Source organism: Salmo trutta, unplaced genomic scaffold (genome assembly GCF_901001165.1).
Source record: "Salmo trutta unplaced genomic scaffold, fSalTru1.1, whole genome shotgun sequence".
NCBI classification, from domain to species: domain Eukaryota; kingdom Metazoa; phylum Chordata; class Actinopteri; order Salmoniformes; family Salmonidae; genus Salmo; species Salmo trutta.
Window position 1 is genome coordinate 309,898 of NW_021822693.1, and position 15,000 is coordinate 324,897.

Below are 15,000 nucleotides of genomic sequence, written 5' to 3' on the forward strand. Positions count from 1 at the left end.
GCAGAGGTAGGCCAAAACAGCCAGGTAGCTAGCTACTGCAGAGGTAGGCCAAAACAGACAGCTAGCTAGCTACTGCAGAGGTAGGCCAAAACAGACAGGTAGCTAGCTACTGCAGAGACAGGCCAAAACAGACAGCTAGCCAGGTAGCTAGCTACTGCAGAGGTAGGCCAAAACAGACTGGTAGTTAGCTACTGCAGAGGTAGGCCAAAACAGACAGCTAGCCAGGTAGCTAGCTACTGCAGAGGTAGGCCAAAACAGCCAGGTAGCTAGCTACTGCAGAGACCGGCCAAAACAGACAGCTAGCCAGGTAGCTAGCTACTGCAGAGGTAGGCCAAAACAGACTGGTAGTTAGCTACTGCAGAGGTAGGCCAAAACAGACAGCTAGCCAGGTAGCTAGCTACTGCAGAGGTAGGCCAAAACAGCCAGGTAGCTAGCTACTGCAGAGGTAGGCCAAAACAGACAGCTAGCTAGCTACTGCAGAGGTTGGCCAAAACAGACAGGTAGCTAGCTACTGCAGAGGTAGGCCAAAACAGACAGCTAGCCAGGTAGCTAGCTACTGCAGAGGTAGGCCAAAACAGCCAGGTAGCTAGCTACTGCAGAGGTAGGCCAAAACAGACAGCTAGCTAGCTACTGCAGAGGTTGGCCAAAACAGACAGGTAGCTAGCTACTGCAGAGGTAGGCCAAAACAGACAGCTAGCCAGGTAGCTAGCTACTGCAGAGGTAGGCCAAAACAGCCAGGTAGCTAGCTACTGCAGAGGTAGGCCAAAACAGACAGCTAGCTAGCTACTGCAGAGGTTGGCCAAAACAGACAGGTAGCTAGCTACTGCAGAGGTAGGCCAAAACAGACAGGTAGCCAGCTACTGCAGAGGTAAGCCAAAACAGACAGGTAGCTAGCAACTGCAGAGGTAAGCCAAAACAGACAGGTAGCTAGCTACTGCAGAGGTAGGCCAAAACAGACAGGTAGCCAGCTACTGCAGTCAGACCAAAACAGCCAGGTACAGTTGATGTCGGAAGTTTACATACACTTAGGTTGGAGTCACTAAAACTCGTTTTTCAACCACTCCACACATTTCTTGTTAACAAACTATAGTTTTGGCAAGTCGGTTAGGACATCTACTTTGTGCATGACAAGTAATTTTTCCAACAATTGTTTACAGACTGATTATTTCACTTATAATTCACTGTATCATAATTCCAGTGGGTCAGAAGTTTACATACACTAAGTTGACTGTCTTTAAACAGCTTGGAAAATTGCAGAAAATTATGTCATGGCTTTAGAAGCTTCTGATAGGCTAATTGACATCATTTGAGTCAATTGGAGGTGTACATGTGGATGTATTTCAAGGCCTACCTTCAAACTCAATGCCTCTTTGCTTGACATTATGGGAAAATCAAAAGAAATCAGCCAAGACCTCAGAAAGAAAAATTGTAGACCTCCACAAGTCAGGTTCATCCTTGGGAGCAATTTCCAAACGCCTGAAGGTACCACGTTCATCTGTACAAACAATAGTACGCAAGTATAAACACCATGGGACTATGCAGCCGTCATACCGCTCAGGAAGGAGACGCGTTCTGTCTCCTAGAGATGAACGTACTTTGGTGCGAAAAGTGCAAATCAATCCCAGAACAACAGCACAAGGACCTTGTGAAGATGCTGGAGGAAACAGGTACAAAAGTATCTATATCCACAGTAAAACAAGTCCTATATCGACATAACCTGAAAGGCCGCTCAGCAAGGAAGAAGCCACTGCTCCAAAACCGCCATAAAAAAGACAGACTACGGTTTCAAACTGCACATGGGGACAAAGATCGAACTCAATCCTATAGAACATTTGTGGGCAGAACTGAAAAAGCGTGTGCGAACAAGGAGGCCTACAAACCTGACTTAGTTACACCAGCTCTGTCAGGAGGAATGGGACAAAATTCACCCAACTTATTGTGGGAAGCTTGTGGAAGGCTACCTGAAACATTTGACCCAAGTTAAACAATTTAAAGGCAATGCTACCAAATACTAATTGAGTGTATGTAAACTTCTGACCCACTGGGAATGTGATGAAAGAAATAAAATCAGAAATAAATCACTCTATTATTATTCTGAAATTTCGCTTTCTTAAAATAAAGTGGTGATCCTAACTGACCTAAGATTACATTTTACTAGGATTAAATGTCAGAGATAGTGGAAAAACTGAGTTTAAATGTATTTGGTTAAGGTGTATGTAAACTTCCGACTTCAGCAGTAGCTAAGCATTTTGTTATGCATTGTACCAGTTGATACGTCATCTATATGCCTCAGTCACAGAATGCACATTTAAATTGTGTTCTCAGCAGCCCTGTCTCTCTCTGCTGTCAGCTATACTCATGGTGCTGTCTCTTCCTGTCTCTCCCTACCATCAGCTATACTCATGGTACTGTCTCTTCCTGTCTCTCTCTACCATCAGCTATACTCACAGTACTGTCTCTTCCTGTCTCTCTCTGCCATCAGCTATACTCATGGTACTGTCTCTTCCTGTCTCTCTCTACCATCAGCTATACACACGGTACTGTCTCTTCCTGTCTCTCTCTACCATCAGCTATACTCCCTCCCTCTTTCTCTCCCCCCTCTCCCTCTCCCTAAGATGGGTCTGACATTTATGTATTTTTCATGAACAGTGAGAGGCTTGCCAACAAACAAATCAATTTCCCAGCGGTAAATTACTCAGGAAAAATAATAACTTGTGGGATAGGATGGAGCACACAGACACACACACACAGCTGAGAGTGGGATAGGATGGAGCACACAGACACACACACACACACACACACACACACACACACACAGCTGAGAGTGGGATAGGATGGAGCACACACACTGACAGTTGAGAGTGGGATAGGATGGAGCACAGACAGACAGCTGAGAGTGGGATAGGATGGAGCACAGACAGCTGAGAGTGGGATAGGATGGAGCACAGACAGACAGCTGAGAGTGGGATAGGATGGAGCACAGACAGCTGAGAGTGGGATAGGATGGAGCACAAACACAGACAGCTGAGAGTGGGATAGGATGGAGCACAAACACAGACAGCTGAGAGTGGGATAGGATGGAGCACAAACACAGACAGCTGAGAATGGGATAGGATGGAGCACAAACACAGACAGCTGAGAATGGGATAGGATGGAGCACACACACAGACAGCTAAGAGTGGGCTATGGCTGGGGCTGGGCTGAGGATGGGCTGGAGATGGGCTAACAACTATGCATTCTTCTCTCCAACATCACCCAATCCTGGCTCTACTGGAGCTGACAGCCAGGACACAGCCTGGACACAGCCTGGACACACACACACACACACACACACACACACACACACACACACACACACACACACACACACACACACACACACACACACACACACACACACACAGACCCAGAGACCCTCGGAAGGGCCTTAAACCCACTGCATGACGGGCAGGAGCTACAAAGAGTAGGCAGAGCCCAGCACACACACAGCTCCAGTATGATGACGCCGACAGAGATGGTCGCCACGCTTCAGGTCCTTAGGAAACTATGCAGTAATTTTTTTATGTATTATTTGTTACATTGTTAGCCCAGAAAACCTTAAGTGTTATTACATACAGCCGGGAAGAACTATTGGATATGAAAGCGATGTCAACTAACCAACATTACGACCAGGAATACGTCTTTCCTGAAGCGGATCCTTCGTTCGGACCTCCACCCTGGACATGGGATCTAATCCAAGAGGCCGACCCAAAACAACGCGGTCGCCGCAGGAGAGGCAGACGGAGCGGCCTACTGGTCAGACTCAGAAGGAGAGCACACCACCCACCGCTTCCGAGCATATTACTCACCAATGTCCAATCTCTAGATAACAAGGTGGACGAAATTAGGGCACGAGTTGCCTTCCAGAGAGACATCAGAGATTGTAACATTCTCTGTTTCACGGAAACAAAGCTCACTCGGGATATGTTGTCAGAGTTGGTACAGCCACCCGGTTTCTTCATGCATCGCGCCGACAGAAATAAACACCTCTCTGGTAAGAAGAAGGGCGGGGGGTGTAAGCCTTATGATTAACGACTCACGATGTAATCATAACAACATACAGGAACTCAAGTCCTTTTGCTCTCCTGACCTAGAATTCCTTACAATCAAATGCCGACCACTTTATCTACCAAGAGAATTCTCTTCGATTATATTCACAGTCGTGTATATTCCCCCCCAAGCAGACACCTCGACGGCCCTGAAAGAACTTTACTGGACTCTATGTAAACTGGAATCCATATATCCTGAGGCTGTATTTATTGTAGCTGGGGATTTTAACAAAGCTAATCTGCGAACAAGGCTTCCTAAAATTCTATCAGCCTATTGAATGAGCGACACGTGTTGGTAGCATTCTGGATCATTGCTACTCTAACTTCCACGATGCATACATATACCCTCCCCCGCCCTCCCTTCGGAAAATCTGACCATGACTCCATTTTGTTGCTCCCAGCCTATAGACAGAAACTAAAACAGGAAACGCCCATGCTCAGGTCTATACAACCCTGGTCTGACCAATCGGATTCCATGCTTCGATCACGTGGACTGGGATATGTTCCGGGTAGCCTCAGACAATAACATTGACGTATACGCTGACTCGGTGAGCGAGTTTCTTAGCAAGTGCATCAGTGATGTTGTACCCACTGACTATTAAAACCTTCCCCAACCAGAAACCGTGGATTGATGGCAGCATTCGCTCAAAACTGAAAGCGCGAACCACTGCTTTTAATCAGGGAAAGGCGACCGGAAACATGACCGAATACAAACAGTGTAGCTATTCCCTCCGCAAGGCAATCAAACAAGCTAAGCATCAGTACAGAGACAAAGTACAGTCGCAATTCAGACAAATTAAACAACTTCTTTGGTCGCTTTGAGGACAATACAGTACACTAACACGGCCCGCTAGCAAAACCTGTGGGCTCTCCTTCAACGTGAGTAAAACATTTAAACGTGTTAACCCTCGCAAGGCTGCTGGCCCAGACGGCGTCCCCGGCCGCGTCCTCAGAGCATGTGCAGACCAGCTGGCTGGTGTGTTTACGGACATATTCAATCAATCCCTATCCCAGTCTGCTGTGGCAACATGCTTCAAGATGGACACCATTGTTCCTGTCCCCAAGAAAGCTAAGGTAACTGAACTAAATGACTACCACTCCGTAGCACTCACTTCTGTCATCATGAAGACTAGTCAAGGATCATATCACCTCCACCCTATCTGATACCCTAGACCCACTCCAATTTGCTTACCGCCCCAACAGGCCCACAGACGCCATCACACTGCACACTGGCCTATCCCATCTCGACAAGAGAAATACCTATGTAAGAATGCTGTTCATTGACTACAGCTCAGCATTTAACACCATAGTACCCACCAAACTCGTCATTAAGCTCGAGACCCTGGGTCTCAACCCCGCCCGGTGCAACTGGGTCCTGGACTTTCTGACGGGCCGCCCCCCCAGGTGGTGAGGGTAGGAAACAACATCTCCACCCTGCTGATCCTCAACACTGGGGCCCCACAAGGGTGCGTTCTCAGCCCTCTCCTGTACTCCCTGTTCACCCACGACTGCGTGGCCATAAACGCCTCCAACTCAATCATCAGGTTTGCAGACGACAGATTACCAACAACGACGAGACGGCCTACAGGGAGGAGGTGGGGGCCCTCGGAGTGTGGTGTCAGGAAAACAACCTCTCACTCAACGTCAACAAACGTATAATTTATACATCAAGAAAATGTGTTGCATTTTCATTTCTTATCATAATGAAAATAAACCAATAAATACATTTAATCAATAAAATGCAATTTTTCAAATTACCTTTTTTTTTCCTTCTCAAAAACATTTGTACGTTGTCCAATAATCTCTACTCTTAATTTTTTGTTCCCCAAAAAATATATATAAAAAAAATATATATACACTGAACAAAAAATATAAATACAACAATTTAAAAGATTTTACTGAGTTAAAGTTGATATAAGGAAATCAATCAACTTAAATAAATTCATTAGGCCCTAATCTATGGATTTCACATGACTGGGAACAGAGATATGCATCTGTTGGTCTGCACCTGTTGAAAATGATACTGATGAAGCTGCTGCTTCCTGTTGTCATGGATTTTTGATTTATAGCCGTGTCAAAACACTAGTTTTAAAACGTCCAAATTCATCATCAATATACTGAAATAAGTTGTGATATCTTGAAGACAAAGACATAAAATGACTCCCTAAACACACGTAACTCTTACGTTACTTCAGATTACTGTATTTTGATAAATTAGTACCTTTAAAAACTGCTCATGCAGCAATATTAACCAAGCGTTCGCTCCAGACTGAAACTGATTAGCTTGTTCTACTGTAATCAATAGCACAGAGCGCAAATTAAATCACTCGCATCGACATTGTATTGATATCAATGTAACAATGACCGCAGCGACATGTACGCTACCGTTTAAACTCTTCTAAACAAACAACCCTCAAAGAACTATGAGGGCACAGCCAATAGGAAGAGAACCTGTATCTCTGTGGGGAAAGGCTTTTACCACAGACAGCCAATAGGAAGAGAACCTGTATCTCTGTGGGGAAAGGCTTTTACCACAGACAGCCAATAGGAAGAGAACCTGTATCTCTGCGGGGAAAGGCTTTTACCACAGACAGCCAATAGGAAGAGAACCTGTATCTCTGTGGGGAAAGGCTTTTACCACAGACAGCCAATAGGAAGAAGGAAACAACACGTTTTTTTATCATGATTAACTTCGGGCCAATCAAACTCCCAAATCAATTTCTAAAAAGCGACGGGGTTGGCTGTCAGTTGAGTAATAACCCTAAAATGTGTTTAACCCTAAAATGTGTTTAACCCTAAAATGTGTTTAACCCTAAAATCTGTGTATTCATGTGAGGCCAGAGTCATTTCTAGGAGAAGCACCCAAATGTTTTCTCGCCACGTGATCTGAAAATGTCGCTACGTTCTAAGTGCCACAACCGACAGGTACATCTGCCCAAAACACTGGTTACTAAAACAAGGCCAATCAGTTTGTGTGTAATCGTGATGACTATAAGCTGTCATACTACCATCACAAAGCATTGTGGGTATTTCCTGTGATTATTGTGTGGTGAAAACGTTAGTTTGTGTAATGTACTAACAATGTTCTGTCCACCATAGGGGAAATTAGCATAACATAAAATAATTCTATATGATTTAGGATGAAGGACACTGTTTTTATTTCAATTTTTTACTACTTTATATCAATGGAGAGAGTTCAGAAACGCTCCTGAACACAATGAAGCAGGAGCTCTAGACTAGAGCTTCCATAGGGACTGTGGAGCAGGCTGAACGCTCCAGACTAGAGCTTCCATAGGGACTGTGGAGCAGGCTGAACGCTACAGACTAGAGCTTCCATAGGGACTGTGGAGCAGGCTGAACGCTACAGACTACAGCTTCCATAGGGACTGTGGAGCAGGCTGAACGCTCTAGACTAGAGCTTCCATAGGGACTGTGGAGCAGGCTGAACGCTCCAGACTAGAGCTTCCATAGGGACTGTGGAGCAGGCTGAACGCTACAGACTAGAGCTTCCATAGGGACTGTGGAGCAGGCTGAACGCTCCAGACTAGAGATTCCATAGGGACTGTGCAGCAGGCTGAACGCTCTAGACTAGAGCTTCCATAGGGACTGTGGAGCAGGCTGAACGCTCTAGACTAGAGATTCCATAGGGACTGTGGAGCAGGCTGAACGCTCTAGACTAGAGCTTCCATAGGGACTGTGGAGCAGGCTGAACGCTCCAGACTAGAACTTCCATAGGGACTGTGGAGCAGGCTGAACGCTACAGACTAGAGCTTCCATAGGGACTGTGGAGCAGGGTGAACGCTCTAGACTAGAGCTTCCATAGGGACTGTGGAGCAGGCTGAACGCTCCAGACTAGAGCTTCCATAGAGACTGTGGAGCAGGCTGAACGCTCCAGACTAGAGCTTCCATAGGGACTGTGGAGCAGGCTGAACGCTCCAGACTAGAGCTTCCATAGGGACTGCGGAGCAGGCTGAACGCTCCAGACTAGAGCTTCCATAGGGACTGCGGAGCAGGCTGAACGCTACAGACTAGAGCTTCCATAGGGACTGTGGAGCAGGCTGAACGCTCCAGACTAGAGCTTCCATAGAGACTGTGGAGCAGGGTGAACGCTCCAGACTAGAGCTTCCATAGAGACTGTGGAGCAGGCTGAACGCTCCAGACTAGAGCTTCCATAGGGACTGCGGAGCAGGCTGAACGCTCTAGACTAGAGCTTCCATGGGGACTGTGGAGCAGGCTGAATGCTCTAGACTAGAACTTCCATAGGGACTGTGGAGCAGGCTGAACGCTCCAGACTAGACGTCCTTACTATGACAGATATGAAGAGAAGACATGACACCATTCCTCAGCTGAGAGTCCCAAATTCCCTATAGTGCACTATGTGAAGTAGTGCACTATGTAGGGAATAGGGGTCCATTTGGGACACAGCTGAAGAGAGAAGACAAGACACCATTCCTCTGCTGGGGTCTGTCTGTATCTGGGTGGGTTGGTTGTTTACCTTACAGGACGGTTTCACATGCTGAACTTCACATGAACTATCTGGGGTGGGGAGAATCCATCCGCAGAGAGCTACAGTAGAGCACAAGCCTCTTCATATGAAAAGACTTGGCGGTTTTAACTTATTCATGAAATCCACTCATTTGGGCTCCCGAGTGGCGCAGCGGTCTGAGGCACTGCATCTCAGCGCAAGAGACGTCACTACAGTACCTGGTTCAAATCCAGGCGGTATCACATCCAGCTTTGATTGGGAGTCCCATAGGGCGGTGCCCAATTGGCCCAGCATCGTTAGGCTTTGGCCGGAGTAGGCCGTCATTGTAAATAAGAATTTGTTCGTAACCGACTTGCCTAATTAAATATTTGTTTATGACAGAAACAGTAGTGGTCATTATAGACCAAACTGTCAGCTTTAGTTCAGTCCAGGACCTCTCCTCTGTCTCTCAGCAGCATAACGTCTCCTCTATATAACTTTAGTTCAGTCCAGGACCTCTCCTCTGTCTCTCAGCAGCATAACGTCTCCTCTATATAACTTTAGTTCAGTCCAGGACCTCTCCTCTGTCTCTCAGCAGCATAACGTCTCCTCTATATAACTTTAGTTCAGTCCAGGACCTCTCCTCTGTCTCTCAGCAGCATAAGGTCTCCTCTATATAACTTTAGTTCAGTCCAGGACCTCTCCTCTGTCTCTCAGCAGCATAACGTCTCCTCTATATAACTTTAGTTCAGTCCAGGACCTCTCTTCTGTCTCTCAGCAGCATGACTTCTCCTCTATTTAACTGTATATCACGAACACAACTCAAAAGCAGATGTCTCTGTACAACTTCCCCTCTTGAGTTGGTTGATCAGGACCTTAAATAAATGTATAGGCCTGAGCTATGTAAAGTGCTGCTGTAGCCTGTGGTGTCGTGGTCTAACACGGAACCCAAACTGGCTGCGCGTGGGCGCCATCGTGCATAAATTCACTTTGTCCCCCACCCCACCAAACATGATCCCGACACGCAGGTTAAAATATCAAAACAAACTCTGAACCAATTATATTAATTTGGGGACAGGTCGAAAAGCATTAAACATTTTTGGCAATTTAGCTAGTTAGCTTGCACTTGCTAGCTAATTTGTCCTATTTAGCAAGCTTGCTGTTGGTAGCTAATTTGTCCTGGGATATAAACATTGAGTTGTTATTTTATCTGAAATGCACAAGGTCCTCTACACGACAATTAATCCACACATAAAACGGTCAACCGAATCGTTTCTAGTCATTCTACACAACACCCTGTCGTTCTCCGCTAACATCAAGGCGGTGACCCGATCCTGTAGGTTCATGCTCTACAACATTCGCAGAGTACGACCCTGCCTCACACAGGAAGCGGCGCGGGTCCTAATCCAGGCACTTGTCATCTCCCGTCTGGATTACTGCAACTCGCTGTTGGCTGGGCTCCCTGCCTGTGCCATTAAACCCCTACAACTCATCCAGAACGCCGCAGCCCGTCTGGTGTTCAACCTTCCCAAGTTCTCTCACGTCACCCCGCTCCTCCGCACACTCCACTGGCTTCCAGTTGAAGCTCGCATCCGCTACAAGACCATGGTGCTTGCCTACGGAGCTGTGAGGGGAACGGCACCTCCGTACCTTCAGGCTCTGATCAGGCCCTACACCCAAACAAGGACACTGCGTTCATCCACCTCTGGCCTGCTCGCCTCCCTACCTCTGCGGAAGCACAGTTCGCGCTCAGCCCAGTCAAAACTGTTCGCTGCTCTGGCATCCCAATGGTGGAACAAGCTCCCTCACGACGCCAGGACAGCGGAGTCAATCACCACCTTCCGTAGACACCTGAAACCCCACCTCTTTAAGGAATACCTGGGATAGGATATAGTAATCCTTCTAACCCCCCCCCCCAAAAAAAGATATAGATGTACTATTGTAAAGTGGTTGTTCCACTGGATATCATAAGGTGAATGCACCAATTTGTAAGTCGCTCTGGATAAGAGCGTCTGCTAAATGACGTAAATGTAAAAAATCTCTCCTCCTTCCAGGCTTTTTCTTCTCTTGACTTTATATTGCGATGGGCAACTTTCATAAATTAGGTGCACTAACGCCACTGACCTTGTTCGTCTTTCACTCACCCATGTGGGTTTAACCAATGAGGAGATGGCACGTGGGTACCTGCTTCTATAAACCAATGAGGAGATGGGAGAGGCAGGACTTGCAGTGCAATCTGCGTCACAAATAGAACTGACTTCTATTTTAGCCCTTGGCAACACAGACGCTCGTTGGCGCGCGCGGGCAGTGTGGGTGCAATAATTGAATAATATAGATTTCTACATTTATTTTGCAACGGTCAGCCTGTAAGGCACTGCATCGCAGTGCTAGCTGTGCCACTAGAGATTCTGGGTTAGAGTTCAGGCTCTGTCGCAGCCGGCAGCGACCGGGAGACCCATGGGGCGGCACACAATTGGCCCAGCGTCGTCCGGGTTAGGGGAGGGTTTGGCGGCAAGGATGTCCCATCGCGCACTAGCGACTCCTGTTTTGGGCGCGCTGAAGATTTAAAAAATTTTTTAAATAAAAAATAAGTGTTGCTGAAGTCTCGGGGAAGCAGCTCGCTGAAACAACTCTCAGAGAACCTCTAGGTCTTTACACGTCAGCAGCCCTGTCTCTCCCTACCATCAGCTATACTCATGGTACTGTCTCTACCTGTCTCTCCCTACCATCAGCTATACTCATGGTACTGTCTCTACCTGTCTCTCCCTACCATCAGCTATACTCATGGTACTGTCTCTTCCTGTCTCTCTCTACCATCAGCTATACTCATGGTACTGTCTCTACCTGTCTCTCTCTACCATCAGCTATACTCATGGTACTGTCTCTACCTGTCTCTCCCTACCATCAGCTATACTCATGGTACTGTCTCTACCTGTCTCTCTCTACCATCAGCTATACTCATGGTACTGTCTCTACCTGTCTCTCCCTACCATCAGCTATACTCATGGTACTGTCTCTACCTGTCTCTCTCTACCATCAGCTATACTCATGGTACTGTCTCTACCTGTCTCTCCCTACCATCAGCTATACTCATGGTACTGTCTCTTCCTGTCTCTCCCTACCATCAGCTATACTCATGGTACTGTCTCTACCTGTCTCTCTCTACCATCAGCTATACTCATGGTACTGTCTCTACCTGTCTCTCCCTACCATCAGCTATACTCATGGTACTGTCTCTACCTGTCTCTCTCTACCATCAGCTATACTCATGGTACTGTCTCTACCTGTCTCTCTCTACCATCAGCTATACTCATGGTACTGTCTCTTCCTGTCTCTCTCTACCATCAGCTATACTCATGGTACTGTCTCTACCTGTCTCTCCCTACCATCAGCTATACACACTGTACTGTCTCTACCTGTCTCTCCCTACCATCAGCTATACTCATGGTACTGTCTCTTCCTGTCTCTCTCTACCATCAGCTATACACACTGTACTGTCTCTTCCTGTCTCTCCCTACCATCAGCTATACTCATGGTACTGTCTCTTCCTGTCTCTCCCTACCATCAGCTATACACACTGTACTGTCTCTTCCTGTCTCTCTCTACCATCAGCTATACTCATGGTACTGTCTCTACCTGTCTCTCCCTACCATCAGCTATACTCATGGTACTGTCTCTTCCTGTCTCTCCCTACCATCAGCTATACTCATGGTACGGTCTCTCTCTACCATCAGCTATACTCATGGTACGGTCTCTCTCTGCCATCAGCTATACTCATGGTACTGTCTCTACCTGTCTCTGCAGAGTTTGTACTGTGTCAATTTAAAAAACAAGGCAGCCATCTTGATGTGACTAAATACATGGGATACAATACAACATGTTTCCAAGTGGAGAAGTATTGTCAGAGAATATATCTAAACCAGGCTGGTAGAAAGACGATATTCAAAACTAAACATGACCACATCAGCAGGATTCCCAACATTCAACTACTTGTCAGAGTCAAGTGGTCTGATCTCCTGCCTAGTTAAATAAAGGTTAAATAAAACGTCTCTCTCTCTCGCTCTCTACGAAGTTTCAGGGCCCTGGTGTGAGGAAGCTGTCACCCTGCTTGACAGAACCTGACATTTCCCAAAGGTCTGTGAGGAAGATTGTTTGTGACAGCTTCAAATTACAGTGTGGGAGAAAGGAGGGACTATAAATGTTACTTCCAGGAGGTGAGGGGTGGAGGGACTATAAATGTTACTTCCAGGAGGTGAGGGGTGGAGGGACTATAAATGTTACTTCCAGGAGGTGAGGGGGAGGGATGGAGGGCCTATAAATGTTACTTCCAGGAGGTGAGGGGGAGGGACTATAAATGTTACTTCCAGGAGGTGAGGGGGAGGGATGGAGGGACTATAAATGTTACTTCCAGGTGAGGAGGGATGGAGGGACTATAAATGTTACTTCCAGGTGAGGAGGGATGGAGGGACTATAAATGTTACTTCCAGGAGGTGAGGGGGAGGGACTATAAATGTTACTTCCAGGTGAGGAGGGATGGAGGGACTATAAATGTTACTTCCAGGAGGTGAGGGGGAGGGATGGAGGGACTATAAATGTTACTTCCAGGAGGTGAGGGGGAGGGACTATAAATGTTACTTCCAGGAGGTAGGGGGAGGGACTATAAATGTTACTTCCAGGATGTGAGGGGTGGAGGGACTATAAATGTCACTTCCAGGAGGTGAGGGGTGGAGGGACTATAAATGTCACTTCCAGGAGGTGAGGGGGAGGGACTATAAATGTTACTTCCAGGAGGTGAGGGGGAGGGATGGAGGGACTATAAATGTCACTTCCAGGAGGTGGAGGGACTATAAATGTCACTTCCAGGAGGTGGAGGGACTATAAATGTTACTTCCAGGAGGTGGAGGGACTATAAATGTTACTTCCAGGAGGTGGAGGGACTATAAATGTTACTTCCAGGAGGTGGAGGGACTATAAATGTCACTTCCAGGAGGTGAGGTGGAGGGATGGAGGGACTATAAATGTTACTTCCAGGAGGTGAGGGGGAGGGACTATAAATGTTACTTCCAGGAGGTGAGGGGGAGGGATGGAGGGACTATAAAAATGTTACTTCCAGGAGGTGAGGGGGAGGGAGGGACTGTAAATGTTACTTCCAGGAGGTGGGGGGGAGGGATGGAGGGACTATAAAATGTTACTTCCAGGAGGTGAGGGGGAGGGACTATAAATGTTACTTCCAGGAGGTAGGGGGAGGGAGGGAGGGTCTATAAATGTTACTTCCAGGAGGTGAGGGGGAGGGATTATAAATGTTACTTCCAGGAGGTAACAGGGAGAGATGGAGGGCCTATAAATGTTACTTCCAGGAGGTGAGGGGGAGGGATGGAGGGACTATAAATGTTACTTCCAGGAGATGAGGGGGAGGGACTATAAATGTTACTTCCAGGAGGTGAGGGGGAGGCATGGAGGGACTATAAATGTTACTTCCAGGAGGTAACAGGGAGAGATGGAGGGCCTATAAATGTTACTTCCAGGAGGTGAGGGGGAGGGATGGAGGGACTATAAATGTTACTTCCAGGAGGTGAGGGGGAGGGATGGAGGGACTATAAATGTTACTTCCAGGAGGTGAGGGGGAGGGACTATAAATGCTACTTCCAGGAGGTGAATGCAGTGCCTCCTTTAAAAAAAATGACGTTACATGGGCATTTCTCACAATGGAAAAATATTTCCTGCCTGAGCCCTCTCTCTCTGCCCTCTCTCTCTCTCCCTCTCTGCCCTCTCTCTCTCTCTCTCTCTGCCCCCTCTCTCTCTCTGTCCCCTCTCTCTCTCTGTCCCCTCTCTCTCTCTGTCCCCTCTCTCTCTCTCTGTCCCCTCTCTCTCTCTGTCCCTTCTCTCTCTCTGTCCCCTCTCTCTCTCTGTCCCCTCTCTCTGTCTTCAAGAGAGAGAACTCTACCTTATTACAGCTGTTTATAGCCCCTCTGTCTTCAAGAGAGGGAACTCAAATACCTTCTGTAGACAAGGCAGGGATGGTCTGAATGCAGGGACATTCTCGTCGACGTCTGGCCGATGGCAGGAAAAACGTTAAGGACCGTAAAATTTCAACCTCCCTCGCTTATTATTCCATGTTAGAGGTGGAGAGGTGGAGATCCTTCAGTCCCTCTATATTCCTGCCATCTGCCAGTCGTCGAGGACAACGTGGCGGCATCCACACCATCCCCGTCTCGTCTACAGAAGGTCAACTGCCGAGGAGAAGTACATGGAGCGCTGACAGGAAATAACAGTTTGACTGCTGAATGGTGCTGTTACATAAAGAAATTCACTCTGACAGAAAACCACTTTTCACTTATCATAGTTATTTTACCGTGCACACACGCACACACGCGCACACACAAACGCGCACACACACACACACACACACACACACACACACACACACACACACACACACAGACACAC